The 14,139-nt window shown below is 42.8% G+C and overlaps 1 protein-coding gene across 7 annotated transcripts in view; it reads left to right on the top strand.

Annotated features, from left to right (window-relative positions):
- The window catches only part of LIN52 (lin-52 DREAM MuvB core complex component), an 83,082-nt gene that overhangs the window by 53,654 nt on the left and 15,289 nt on the right, over positions 1-14,139 (top strand). The window contains exon 7 of one of the 7 annotated variants that reach the window (XR_003257684.1): positions 2,789-5,799. The exons of 4 other annotated variants lie outside the window; for them this stretch is intronic. The gene's annotated coding sequence lies outside the window, so the exon portion shown is untranslated. Of the gene's footprint in view, positions 1-1,928; positions 5,800-14,139 lie in introns of those variants that run through there. 2 more of the 7 variants (XR_003257683.1, XR_003257682.1) reach the window with 2 other exon arrangements.

Below are 14,139 nucleotides of genomic sequence, written 5' to 3'. Positions count from 1 at the left end.
ACCTGTCCCCTTTGGCCCTGTTCTGCATAGCTGGGCCCCACAGCCTGAGCTGCTTTTCTCACTGTTTCTCCACTTTCCCTTTCTCATCGAACAGCCTGAGATGCAGCTCCTGTTGCTGCTTGTGGCGCAGGGAGCGCTGGCTGTCGCTTGTTAGAAGAATTCCCCCAAGTCAGACCTATGGTAAGAGCCGTGTGAAGCGGAAGACAATTAGGAGCTTATTAGTGTCCTGGGGAGACATGTAACTTGTGTTGCTGGGACTTACCAAAACAGCGAGAGTCTTACTGGCAAGCTCCAGCCGAGAAAAGACTGAGGAATTGTCTCACCTAATTATGGGGAATGGACCTCTTTGTGTTTGTGATTCGGTACGGTTGTCCGATCGCTTTTCTCTGGCTGCTGGCTCAGGCCGAGCTGGAAGTGTGCTAATTAGAAGAGAAATGGACGTAGTGATCCTGTCAGCTCTTGTTACCGGTGTGGACAAAGCCGAATATTATTCTGAGGCAGTGTTTTGTGAGTGTCCCCCTTCCAGCTCTCATTAAGGGAGAGGTTGGTGGACGGGGAAGGGATTCGACCACATGGGTTGGCTAATGGAGCACAGTTACTGTTACTGTGCTAATTAACGGACTCAGAAGGCAAATGTTTCTCCAACCAGCAGTCCTAGCAGCTGCAGCTGGTGCTTCCAAAATCTCAACCATCTCTCTGGCAAGTGAGGAAAACACTGTATGTACAAGGGGAAGGGGGTTTACTTATGACAAATCTATCAGACATCCAAAAGGCAAAAGAACCACTAAAATGGTCAACAAAGAGACTGAAAGGGCATAAAGCTGCAGAGGAAGCTGGTTGAGCTCCAGCGATCCCTTCCCCCTGCACATTCATGTAGAGTGCAAAGTGTCATCTTCTACCCTGCTGAAATGGGAAGTGAGCAACATGGAGAAAATGGAGGAACTGCAAGGGCCTTTAGATGCTGCCAAGAAATTCTTACCTTCTCCAGGTCATCACACTTATAGTCTGCAGTGAGAAGCAAGACAGTTGTGTATATCAGGATTTTTTTTTGCCCCAGAAAAGCAGTTTGCACTCTGTCTATGTGACCTTCAGCTAGACAAAATCCAAATGTTTCACATAGGTTAAGGCAGGTGAAGATGATCACGATAAGAGACAGGAAACACTAAAAAAAGTGTGCGTTTCTATGCCATAAGCCTAAACCTGCTACAGTGAAAGTAGAGAGAGTTACTGGAGAGATGGAAGACAAAAAATGGAGCCAGAGCAGGTCAGTAGCGTCATAGCACCTGAGGTAGCCTCAGCAGAATGGAAGAACAGCGAGTGTTATGGAATGTCAGTGGAAGTGAGTAGTTTTATCTGCTGTACACACAGATATTTTTGTTAATGCCATGGTGTTTTTGTAAAGGAGCATAGTGACTTGCACAAATAATTGCTGCTTGATGTTTGAAAAGATACTGGAATGTATCAATGATTAATCCTGATTTGGGATGTGGTGGTCCTTTGAAAGAGGCATTCAGTCCTTAATTAATCAATGTCTTTGGGCCAGATAGAGTAAAATAGATATTATATTGTCCTAAAACTTCCAATTTTCTTTCTTTTAACAATGTACTTGTCCTCTTTCAACCATTTTTGTTCTATAATGGCCTATAATTCTCTGGATAAAAACTATGTGGCCAGGAGAAAGGAAGTCTTTAATTAGTTATTCTTGCAGCAGATGCTGAACCCTGCCCATCTGTCCCCTGCAGTTAGGCCCTTGCCAGCAGTCCTGCAGATTTCTGTGGTGGCCAGGGCACATTTCTTTAGGGTTCTGTTACATCACCTTATGTTGGAGAAGTAGCAATGTTACTCTTCTGACTGGAAAAAAGTCCTTCCTGTTCAATAAGCTTATATTACAGTTTTCCCTTACCAATCTATTCTCCTACTAATTTTAGGGCAATCAGAAAGTGTACCAATACCTGTGCCTCTGGTGAGGCTCCAAATAGAAGATGATATGACCCAGTCCTGCAAGATCATGTTCAGCCATGGGCTAGGAGGAGTCAGCAGCGTGGAGAGAAGTCAGGTGTGGGAGAAGTGGAAAAGGGATTGTTAAAGATGATGCTGTGGAAAAGCGGAAGGATTTGAGGTGTTCTGAATCTCACATAAAGCTTTCTAACCTTACAGCAATTCCAGCAAGGAAGCAGGGGGACAACAGTATCTTTTCCTGCAAGAGGAACCTGTATGGCTCTTCATATTTCAGAAGAAATCCCTAGAAGTTTGGAAATTACTCCTAAACAGCAGTCTTGGGGGATAGTTGCCCTTCCCCCTTTCCTCCTTTGTCCCAATTGTCCCAATTGTCGTTCAGTTCCTCAGACTTCAGAAGAGCAGTATGTTCAAAGCATGGGGCTCTGTCTTTGACATTTCTCTCACTCTTCTGTCCCTTTCTGCATGTTTGAGTACTATTTTCAAAAGTATTTTGTCAAGTTTTAAAGCTACAAGGGACTTCACGCTTGCCTTTCTTGGGTTATTTGTCCCTTATGGCTGTTGCAGTGAGAAGGTTATCTGTCTTTCCAAGGCTCCAGCAGTAGTCTCCATCATCTGGGACGGAGCTTGAAGTCCGCTCTGTGTCTTGTGCCTCTTTATTTTTCTATCTCCAATAACTCTGAACCCAGCAAGGATCTTTTCCTTGGGGCAGGACATACCCTGTTCATGTCATAGCCCTGCAGTCCTGCAGAACTGTAAAAGCCTTCTGCTTTCTCTTCCCTTTTAGCTGTGGTTTATTTTCTACTGGCTGCTCTGATTGCTTGAATTTTAGGAGTCCTGATGCAGGGACTGATCTCCAGAGAGAGCTTGAGAAGTATCTCTTCTGCAAAGAGGTTTATTCCAGAAGAATCCTCTTACTAAAACCCAGAGAGGAAAGAGGAAGACCATTACTGCATCTGACTTACCCCAATGAGGTGGCAGCTTTTATGCTGCCTCACAAATAGAAAGAGGCAGATGGAGAAACATTTGAATGTATTACTTCACCTGACCTGAAGTTCTGCAGCAGATGCTCAATGAAACCCACATCACCACTGCTTTCAAATGTCCCAACAGAACAGATATATAACAGCAATTTTTGAAGAGGGAGAAATGCTGTTACATTGAACCTTGGGGATGGACCCCAAGTATGGATCACTTACCTAGCTTCCCACCTATTTCATATCTGGTCTGAGGAGGGGTCCTAAATCAATAGCAGAAAACTGAAGACCATCACAATCACCTCCATATTCATGCTCTGGAAGCTCAGGAATGGAGTGACCTCCCTGAATAAGGGTTGCTGAAATTTTCAGCATCAGGCCTACCTCAAGAGACTGGGCCTCACTGGCAGCCACCAGGAGAAAAGACTCCAGGAAGGCATACTGCTGGTTTTCGCACTTGACCTTGGTTTGTTTTGCCTAAGGAGGTGTGAGGGTTCTTGCTCTTATAACTCTAGTCTATTGTCCTGTCATCATGCTGTATAAATAATATAATGCTAAATTTCTGACTTCCAAACACAGAGTAGGATGGACTAAGTAAACAAATGTTGCTTTTATGTCCTGCTGCATAGGATATTCTGGTGAAGAACATCCTCTGTACAGATTAGCAGCACTCAAGAATGTTGTTAAGACAGGTCATAAATATGCAGAGTGCAGATGGAGGGAAAGGGTGTCATAGTTTCTGATGTTGCTCACTAAGACCTTGTAGCATTCACATGTCATTTACTAATTGTATGGTAGCTGACCTGTGGCCTGGAGTGGTGCTAGAGGAAATCTCTTTAGTAGTTTGAGTTATCAATAGCTTTACAGTAATCATTTAAGGCACAGTGGCCTCAGCAAATATCAAAACTATTGTACCGTGAATCATATAAACAGGTATTAGGGGAAAGTCTCTGTCCTCAAGTGCTTATGAGTAGATGAGGCAGTAACAGAGTGAGAGGAGAAAAGGAGACACCAAGTTGCAGAGAAACTTGTTGGAGGTCATCCAGCAAACACTGTTCAAACCCCATGAATTCTTAGCCCCAGTCCAGTTGCCCTTCTACTGCTTGCCATCTGCCTTGTTGTTTCATTAAATAGATGTGGCTTTTTAAAAAATAAATAAATAAAAAGGCAAGCCCCTGAGCAACTGACAGGCATACGTAATTTAAATAATAATAAATTACAGTGTGATACCAGACATTTTAATTGTTTTTTAAAGACCCCTAAGAACTATTCAGAGAATTAAATTTTCTAAAAAATCACCTTAATACAGTGTTAGAGATTGAGAATTTAAAAACAGAATGCTAAAAATGAAGGTTTCTCACAGTGCTATTAACTGCCACAGTATGCACTTTGTACACATGAATTTAGGAGAGCTATGAATATTACAGAGATCCTAATAATACTTGTAACATTTCCATTGATGTCAGAATGCTCATTCTGACCCTTCCCTACTTTCCACAGCCTTTTACACCCATGCAGAGAGGGTGTAAGTGCTGCTTTCCAGATTTCATATCATTCTGCACTTGCTCAGCCCAAATATTTGGCAACAGAGCAGGGAAGGCAAATGAAGCCCTTCTTAAAATGTAATTTTCCTAATTCTGCAATGTTGAAATCCTTGCTTGTGCTCTGATGCTATAGTTACTGTGGGTCTGATCCTGACAGCATTAACAGGGAACATTATTGAAATGATCACTGCAGTACTATGAGGAACTAATATTATTTGCCGTAGCAAAAGAGGTCTCTTCTCTCATTTACTTCAATAACTTCTGAAAGGGAGGAGCTTGCTACAATAAATATTAACCTATCTCACTAGTATAATGTGACTGAGTAAGATTTACAAGGAGCCTTACTAACAAGTATCAAAACATTAGCAAGCTATTTGGTGGGAAAGGATTGCAGAAATGGAGTGATATGGAAGTCTGAATGAAAGAGACAGACAGGAGAATGAGAAAAAGAAAAAAAGGGGGGGACTCAAAACTCAAGGAGAGGAGAGACCAAGAGAGATAAGAAAGTGTCATTTGGAAGATAACAAGGGATGGGCAGGAGGTTGGAGAGAATGCAAAAGAGGAGTGAAGAAAGCATACTGTTAGAAATGAAGTTTAAGATGAAAAATAGTGAAAAAAGAGCAAAAAAGAAGGGGCGCAAATAAGAACAAATACTGGCCTTCAACCAAAAGGAGGCCAGGGAAAAGCAGAAGTTTGATGAGGAGTGGAACCAGTCAGTGAAGCCAGCTTTTTCTTATGGATGTGTTTCTCAAGATTGCCTCGTGTGGATTCTCTGATGTCTAACAAAGGGTGAGCTTACATTTCAGTGAGGGCAGTAATAGAATTTCTTTCTTCTGTCAGCTGCGTCATGTCATGAAATGTACAGAAGTGTAATATCTACTCTCCACAAAGTTGTCTGAAGTTGGCCAGCATGTTCCAAAGTTGTCAGGACACCCCCACACATGTGTGGATGGAGGGTAAGATAAAATGGTGAATAGGTGAAATTGTGAATGGACTCAGTGATAGAGAAGGGGAAAATTAAGAAAGAGGGGAGTCATATCTATTTTAATGCATTTTATTTGCTTTATTGCTATTTTCTTTCCTGGTTTTGCCTTAAAAAAAAACAAGACAAAAAACCTGGGATCTGTTTAGAGCCCTCCTCCCAAATCAGGCTAACCTCACTGTGAGTGTCTGCACCAGTCATTTCTGTGGCGAAAACCTCTTACTTCAGTTTTATGGGTCCAGTATGAGAACAGGAGATACTCCAAGAGCTCCGCTACTGTGTACTCTAGTTCTGCTGGGAATCACTCAGCATGTCAGTAAATTGAAAATGTGGTGCCTTTTCTCTAGGGCCTGCATCGTTACTGTCAACACGGGAGCTGTAGTACACCAACAAAACCTGTCCAAGGCCTATTTTGACAGTGTATGCAGTGTATGTGGGACATAGATACTACAAAGGGCTTGCGGTCGCTCTATATGGGGGTGAATTGCAGTTGTATTACTCAAACACACTGGCTATTTGTCTGCTATCCTTCATTGCGAATTCCCATCTCATTGGTTGTCTGCTGCAGTGATTCTTATATAGTATTTTCTAGGCACCTCCCTGGTGGGTATTGCTCAATGGGTATTGCAGCTTGGGTAATACTTGAATTTTTACAACTGGACTCTCATTTTATGTATCCCACATCCCTGTGGTGTATCCCACATGTCCCTCTGCATTTTACTCTCTTAACAAAATTGCCTGATTTCCAGACAGAAGTTGTCATGTTAAAAGGTGTTGGATAGGATAGAATCAAATGCTGATCTCTGTCACCATAAGACCTGTCCCTCCAGCACAATGCCTTTTTATGCATCATTATCCTTTATTTTTGGGTCTCCAGCCAATTTTTCGTTCCATGTGGTGGCATAACCAAGCCAATTTGAATTAATTTTGAGTAGGATTTATGTATCAGATCTTTACTGAAATCCAAATGTATCAAATCCATCGTGTTCCCATCATCCACTAATTTTATAATTCTATTAAAAAAAGCAATCAGGTTTCTCCAGCACAATTCGTTCTTTATAAATCCCCGGTGCTGATAAATGTTTCCTTATCATCTAGCTGGCTAGTGATTTTTTTTCTCCATTTTTTTTGTTTTATTATTTTACTGGCAATAGATATTCCCAAGAACTCTAAATTTGCCTTTTTCTTTTTTTAAGATCAACAGCACATAATCTCCAGGCAGCTGCCTAGTTTTCATAATTTCCACAGTAAGAAAGGTATAAATGCCATTTTCCTTTTGGTGGGTGGATAGATGGCTCGTCATCACAAGTACCAATCCTGAAAACTTTGAGTAGCCAAACATGTGCTGTCAGTGAAACAAATGTGTGGACATTAGCTTCTTAAATTAATCCAGTCAGGTTTTTGCCTGATAATATTCATTCTGAGCAATTGTTATTGCCTACTGAAGAAGTATCAGGAGGGCATTTTTACACATTTTTATTATAATGTTCATAAAACTGTTAAATTCAAATGAAATAAAAATATTGTCCAAGTAAACTATATATATATTTATATGTATATGTAAGCTATGAGTATTATTAAGGCAGGCTAAGAAAAAGAACCCTATTATATCAGAATCAGATCAGTAAATTAATTTATTCTCAGCATTCGGTTGGAGATCAGTTATCAAGTTAATGCCAAAAATAAATAATCCCTGTAAATTCTAAGAAGCCATGTGTTAATTTGGTCATAAATCTCAACTCCAAGTTTTACCAAAGTCAAAAAAATCTGTACTTTGAAGGGGTGAATATCTGATGTCTATTAATGTCTATCATCTACACCCCAATGTCTGAATCACAACTTCAAAATATCTTTATTTGGGTCAATGTGTGGGTAGATATTCTGAGTCAGCTGTTCCCCACACTCCTTTCCTCAGATTCACTTGTCCAGATCTGCAGGAGGCACTGTCAGTGCTTTAGTCTGGAGTTTGCACACAGGCAAGCCTTTTACTGCTTACTGCTTGTGCCTGGCTTCTGTTGTTGGATAACAGACCATTTGATACAGCCATGTCAGTCCCATATTTACCAAAAAGTCCCTCTTTATTCTGATCTTGTGGTTCTTGCTTGGTTGCACAGAGAGGTGGATCACTGGAAGAAGAAACTTGATTGGTGATATCATGACATACTCTTTCCAACACAACCATTCTTGGAGACTCCAGGAGACTAGTCCTCCTGATGTCTTGTTGATCTAAAAAGAAAGGTTTCTTTGTCTTTGATTCTTGTGGTTCGTAAGCTGTATTCATTCTGTCTTGCAGCACCTTTAAACAAATTCGATATGAGTTCCGTCCTGGAACCATTCATTTTAATTCAAACAAGTTTGCAACAGGTCAGCACCAGTGAGTATGAATTTAAACAGTCTCATGTAAACTAGCTGTTCAAAAATATTCTTTATTTTCCACAGCATGTAAGCTGTTGGCTTTCAATTCTCCTGTTACTCAAAATACTAAAATGCTGGATATGTAAGAATAAGGTGGTTCGGTCTTATTTGGGTCAAATGTCTGGAAAAATTCCAGCATTTTATGGAAAATTTAATATAAAATCCCTACAGAAATAATGGGAAAAATATTAGCACAAAGTCTGTTCAGTCATTCAACATTTATTCATCAGCAAAATAAAAATATGTTTGGGCTAATGATAAATTTCACAGTTACCATTTCTTCTGCTAATCTGAGATAAATATTTGTATTTTTCTTGCAAACAAGATAATTACAGTAACACTCTTACTCCTGAACAGGGAAATCCATCAGGTAGCTTCTCTTCTGAAATCCAGATATTGATAGAGAATAGTTACTTAAAAGCTCTTCAAAATGAAATATGTTTGAATTATATAAAAGGTCTATATACCTGTGTAAACTCTTCTGCTAAATAACAGGCTTCTCAGGCGCATGAAGTTAAACACACATATCAGTAATTGATGCGTTATGTAGTTCAGTTGGGTTAGAAGGGTAGAAATTTGTTCCTGGTGTCTCATTTAAGCTTCAAATAAGGGATGGTTTGCTGGTGATTGGGAACTATTTGACTTGTGCAAGCAGCACTTGAAAAATACCTTTCTTTGGATTTAAGAACTGTGAAGTTGGTCTGATTGGTTTAACCATGGGCTAAAGGTATTTGTGGCAGTTTTGGAAGCTAGTTATTACAGTTCGACCTAAAATTCAGTAATGCCAATAGCAGACTTCTCATTGGTCTCGGAGGGTTGTCATTCCAGCCTCTGCGGAGCAGGTGCCAACACACACATACATACATACATACATGGGCGTATATACATACACTGTAGTTGCGATCTGAATTTTTAAGCAACATTTCATCAAGCTGCATTTAGACACTTGCTGGTATCACAGACTTGTGTTAATCTACACAAACCCTGTGTATCTGGAAAAAAATGGCTTCTACAACTAGAATCAATGAAAAGAGATTATTTTTGGTGGCTATTCCCTTCATATGCTACCGAAGAAATTATCTTAGATAAGAAGAAAACATGGAAGCATTTCAGAGAACTCAGGCCTAATAAACCCTGTCTCCTAACATTCATATTCCTCAGGCTCAGAGGAGTCCTTTTGACCTGTTATATTATCTCAGGCCACAGAGCTATCCAAATTAAATGAAGATATTGGAAAATCATCAGCTTGCTTTTTAAAAAGTCACTGATTATAGATGGTGTTGTGAATAGGTTCAGACACAGCTTCAGCCACAAATGCAGTTATGAGGTAGGCATCTATGGCTGTACACATGCTTCAAGGATATTTGAGCTGAACAGGGACTCATATCTGCCAAATCAGAGAAGAGCAGATGAAGATTAGAGAGAATCTTAGTATTTTAGATCAAATGCCCTTCCTTCTTGAAATGGCTAGAGCTACACCTGAAGAGGAAAGCAATGGAAAGGGTGTCCCAGAGAGAGCAAACCATGTCACCAGTCTGCATCTCAGCACAGATCCCATCTAGGCAACACAAATGACTGCCAAAATCAGAAGCTTTGTGATGACTGACACAGTATTTTACACTGGCATGGGCATGAACAGCAACTGCCTCCTTGCAGCTACTGAGGTAACAACCAAAAGTACAAACATGTTACCCTCTTCCTTCAAATCTGGAAACCTTCTAAAATAGTCCAACCTCCTGAAAGTCCAGATTGTTTTTCAAAAATGATAGCTTTTTCTTCCATGGGTAAGAGAGTTGCGGAGAGCATTCCCTCTTCTTTGGATTCCCAAGAGTCAGAGGATCTAGAACCAAAAATTCTTGTATAAAAAGCAAATTAAATTCAAACAAGATACCTTGTCTTTTATCTCAGCAATTATTCCCATTCTGTTAATTTACTTATAAAGCTTCTGTGTAGTTCGTATAGGAAATACTTCTACTACTGTAGAACAGCCCACCATACACTTCTTTTTGAGTACTGGTGCCTTTCTTGATTGTTTCCTCTCCAGCTTCCACAGACTTAATACAGAAAGGAGATGGCTTAAATTTAATGAAATTCTATCTGTCCAAAAGACTTATATTCAAATACCAATAACTTAAGCATGAATGTATACCAGTAACCCATCTCTCCAGCTGGTGTCACATCAGTGGAAGTCAAAACATACTGCAGTGGTGTGGATTGCTCTGAAGAACCACCTCTCAAATGAATGATCCTGCACTGCACTGATCCATAGATCAGATATGACAATCCTAGGTAGGATCAACTCCCTCAGTGAGTTGTGTTGCTTTCTACCCAGAGCTTTATAGTTGTGCAAAATTTTCTTCTACTAGAACAAATCCCATACCCTCAGCCTAGACACAGCAATTTTTTCTTCATGTACAGAATGAGCTCTTGACTTGGTCGAGTGGGACTTCTGGGTTCTAGGGATGACTAGGGAGTCCAGTCAAATCATATTCAGTATCAAAAGGAAGTTTTCCTAATTCCCTCGATACATTCCTTCTTCAGAAAGACACCCAGCATTACGTCTGATGCTTGGTGGGTGAGGCTCTATATAGCAAGAGAGAGACCTAGACGTTCAGTGAATTAAAACTCAGAAAATGCATGTTTTGTTAAACTTGGGTAACCACTTACACTACCTGAATCTTAGCACTCCCTCTGTAAACTGATGATAACATTAAGTGACCTTATAGAAAATGTATATGATTAAATGCATCCTTGTTTATGACAGTCGGATGTGTTAATGATGCAGTCTGTGCCAATACAGAAAAGAGGAAGAAATTCATTATTAGGCAGCTCAGTCCTATACCTAATGCTTAATATTGTTGCACTCACACATAGTCTTTATATTTACACTAGAAGGCAACAGCCTTGTGATAGTCAAGATGAGAAATGACTGAGGTTTAGCCAATTTCAACAATGGATCTAGAGAGAGAAGGAAGAAACTACCTTCCTGGGCTCCTCCAAATAATTCCTCTCCCTGGTTATAGGTGATAAATGCCATAATAAAAGTTGCTGGGGTGTTCTCCTCTCAAATACAACTTAAATTATGGACACCTTCTCCTGAAAAAGACAGACACAGGAGAGGTTCTGAGCAGGTGAGCAGAATTTATTAGTCACATGGGGCTATTTGGCCTCTGTACCATGAATCATCACTGAGTCTGGGTGTATTTAGGGTTGAAAGAAGCAACAACAAATGGGGGGAGGGTATTAAATAATGATTTCCATAGAGGCCAGCCAGATTTACCCAACTCCATGAAATTTAAACAAGAGAGCTTAGAAAATTAAAAAACAGTACATTTCAAAGGAATAAAGGGGTGTATATGTTAGCTATAGAACACAATAGCAGAATACTGAAGCAAGTTGTTTAGTGAGGTTTTTAAATTCCAGGGTCACCAAAATGCAGATGAGACATCTCTCACTATTTTTCTTTCCCTCTGACCACATCACAAATGTGAGGATGGTACAGTGCTGTCATTGGAGCCACAGGCAGAAGTAGAGCCTAAGGCAGAGGGATGATGCCAATGGATGAAGGGAAGCACCTGGAAAGGTTGCAGCTGTGATGCAGCTTCCTTTAGCTGAAGAGCCCCATCCCCAATGGGTCAGATCAGACTGTAGTTTAAGATGATCTTTGGATCCTTCACCACTTTCATATGGGCATCCACAAAGAGAGCTGTCTGCAATTTGGCCAGGAGATCCCATTCCTCTCACTTAGTGATGCCTTCCTTGCCTGTCTGCTAGCCAGAAGCAGTGCAAAGTACCTTTCATATGAAGACTGTGGCTGCTAGGGCAGTCCAGCTATCCTGGAGTACTGTAGTCCTTCTGGCCACTGGCACAGCTCACTATTAATCCAGCCTCTCCACCACCTTCTGTCCTGGCTCACTGCTGAATCCTGAATCAAGCTTAATGATCAGTGATTATCTCCAGGGTGTACCGTGTCTGGGCAAAAGATGAGCCGAAGCCTATGGGTGAAGGAAATAGTCAGCCCCTTCACCCTGCTGGCACAGGGAGACTGTCTACAATGGGGACACACTTTGTTCTGTTCAGGAAACAGATGTTCCTCAGAAGCCAAGCCAAGAGTGGGGTGTGCAACCACAAAAAAAAGCCATCACAAACCTCAGCCATTCCTCTGTGAAGTGTGTTTCTTCGGCCATGTCCTTCCTAGTATAAATACACAGCAGCAAGGTATATTAAAAAAGGAAAAAAAAAAAAAAAAGCTGCCTCTGCCCTCTCCTCTGTATTGCTAGGAACATCCCAGACCTGCCAGTGCACCACGGCGGCTGCCTGTCCCCCAGGAGAAGATGGGTTGCAAGACCAGACCTCTGACAGGTGTCAGTCACGATCCTTAACTCTGCTGGAAGACAGCAAGGTCTTTGTCAGTGCCAGATAGGAGACCATACAGAAAAGCAGAGATTGCTGTTTGCCCCTTCAGTGATGTCTTTCACTGTGATTTCAGAGCACGTTACAAGCATTGAGTAATTAAACAATCAAAACCAGAGTCCCCAGGCAGTTACCTGCCTTGTGCTTTAGGAATATGGTGGAGCTGGTTTTATGGTCAAGGCCCTGGCCTCAAAAAGCTGGATTCAGTTCTTAGATTTTTGGTGTGACCTTGGTTATGTCATTTACCCTCTTTTTACTCCTGGAGCCCCCCTGCTCCGGATGGGTGAGGGTAAATCCTGGGGATATGCCCAAATTCTCTGGTGAGGGAGATCATATAAGAAGTTAAGTAAGCAGTTCTTTCTCATTCTCTTATAATTTGCATGCTGTAATGAGCAACTGAGAAGTCTTACTTGAAGAAACAAAAACACCCCTCTTTAGTCAGCAACTGTATTCTCTGATAAAAAAATCTTGCAATTCTTGCCCTTTATAAACTACTGTAAGGTGGGCATAAACAAACTACTATGTTTTTCTTACAGCTTACTTTATTTTCCCCAGAATTAGTACAGTGGAATGATGTGTTTTATAGGAATGATGTTCTTCTTCTCGCAGCACTTGGCCCTGGGCCAGTCGGTGCCAGAGTCCCAGTGTATCCAACCCTTTTGGGTCCAACACACCAACAGGAGCCTCCTGCCCAGCTCAGCTGCCTGGCCCAGGACATCTCTGGGGCAGCCCGTGAGGGGTATGACAGCCATGGCCTGCCCAGCAGTCCCTCAGCTCCCACTGAAGTCCCCCTTCCCCCCTGCCAGGGTGTTTGACTGTGTTTTCTCTCAGACCTCACCACGCCATTTGTGACCTCAAAACCCCTTTCCATCAGCAGAGTCTGTTTATTAGCCCGGGGAGCCTTTCTGCTTATTGCATTGCTGCATCCACAGCACCCCGTCCCCTCTGCAGCTGCTTTTGCCAGTGCCTGTCACCCTGGCGCTGTGCCCCCCTCAGGAACTGTGGCTGCAGCTCCGTGCTGGCGGCCGGCTGGGTCCCTCCGTGGGCTCCCACGGGGCGTCCCCGGGCCGTGGTGCCTGCCGGCCGGCCGGCCGGCCGGCCACCCTGACTGCCCAGGTGAGCGCCGCAGCCGGCCCGCGGGGCGCGCGGGAGCCGGGGGAGGTCGCGCATCACCTGACCCCCTTCAGCCAACTCGCTGAGACAAGACGTCAAGTTAATGAGCCCTCAGGTCTGTAATTAGCTGTCAATTACCTCAGATTAATCAACTCCTCGCCTAATTAAGCATAATCGGCAGGTGGGCAAAAAACGGGCCATTGTGTGGGAGCCATGAGAAAAGCATGGCTGGCAAACTTGGTTAGGATCAGCGGTGCATCCCCTGCCTCGCTGCACCGCGGACACCCGCACGGCCGGCCCCGCTTAAAGGCGCCCCAACCCCTTTCGGCCCGCGTGCCGGGTGGGAGGCGCAAGGGGGCCGTGGGCAGGCCGCGCTCCTGCCCCGCTGCTGCCCCCGGCCCCTCGGCCAGGCGCCTCCGCTCTCCTCCGTTGGCTCCGGATGGGCGTGGAGAGGAGAAACCCCAAACTCCCAGGCATGGAGAAAGGAGCAGGGGGCAGGATGGAGAAGGAGAAGGAAATAACTGCAATTGCAGAAAAAAGTGCTACAGAGGAGCCACGTCTGGAGCCTCTGGGTGCCTGGGGGTGGCGAAGGAAGGGTCTGACCCAACAGTGCCAAACGGCTGGATTTTAGTTTTAGTTAGGATAGGAGAGGTGTCTGGAGGGACAGGGACAGCCCAAATTTTCTTACCCTCCCCATTTTCTCTCTCTAGTTACTGTTCCCTTTGCTGTGCTTGCTGTC

Source organism: Apteryx rowi, unplaced genomic scaffold (assembly GCF_003343035.1).
Source record: "Apteryx rowi isolate R43461 unplaced genomic scaffold, aptRow1 scaffold_88, whole genome shotgun sequence".
Classification (NCBI taxonomy): domain Eukaryota; kingdom Metazoa; phylum Chordata; class Aves; order Apterygiformes; family Apterygidae; genus Apteryx; species Apteryx rowi.
This window is presented reverse-complemented; position numbering and strand designations above follow the sequence as displayed.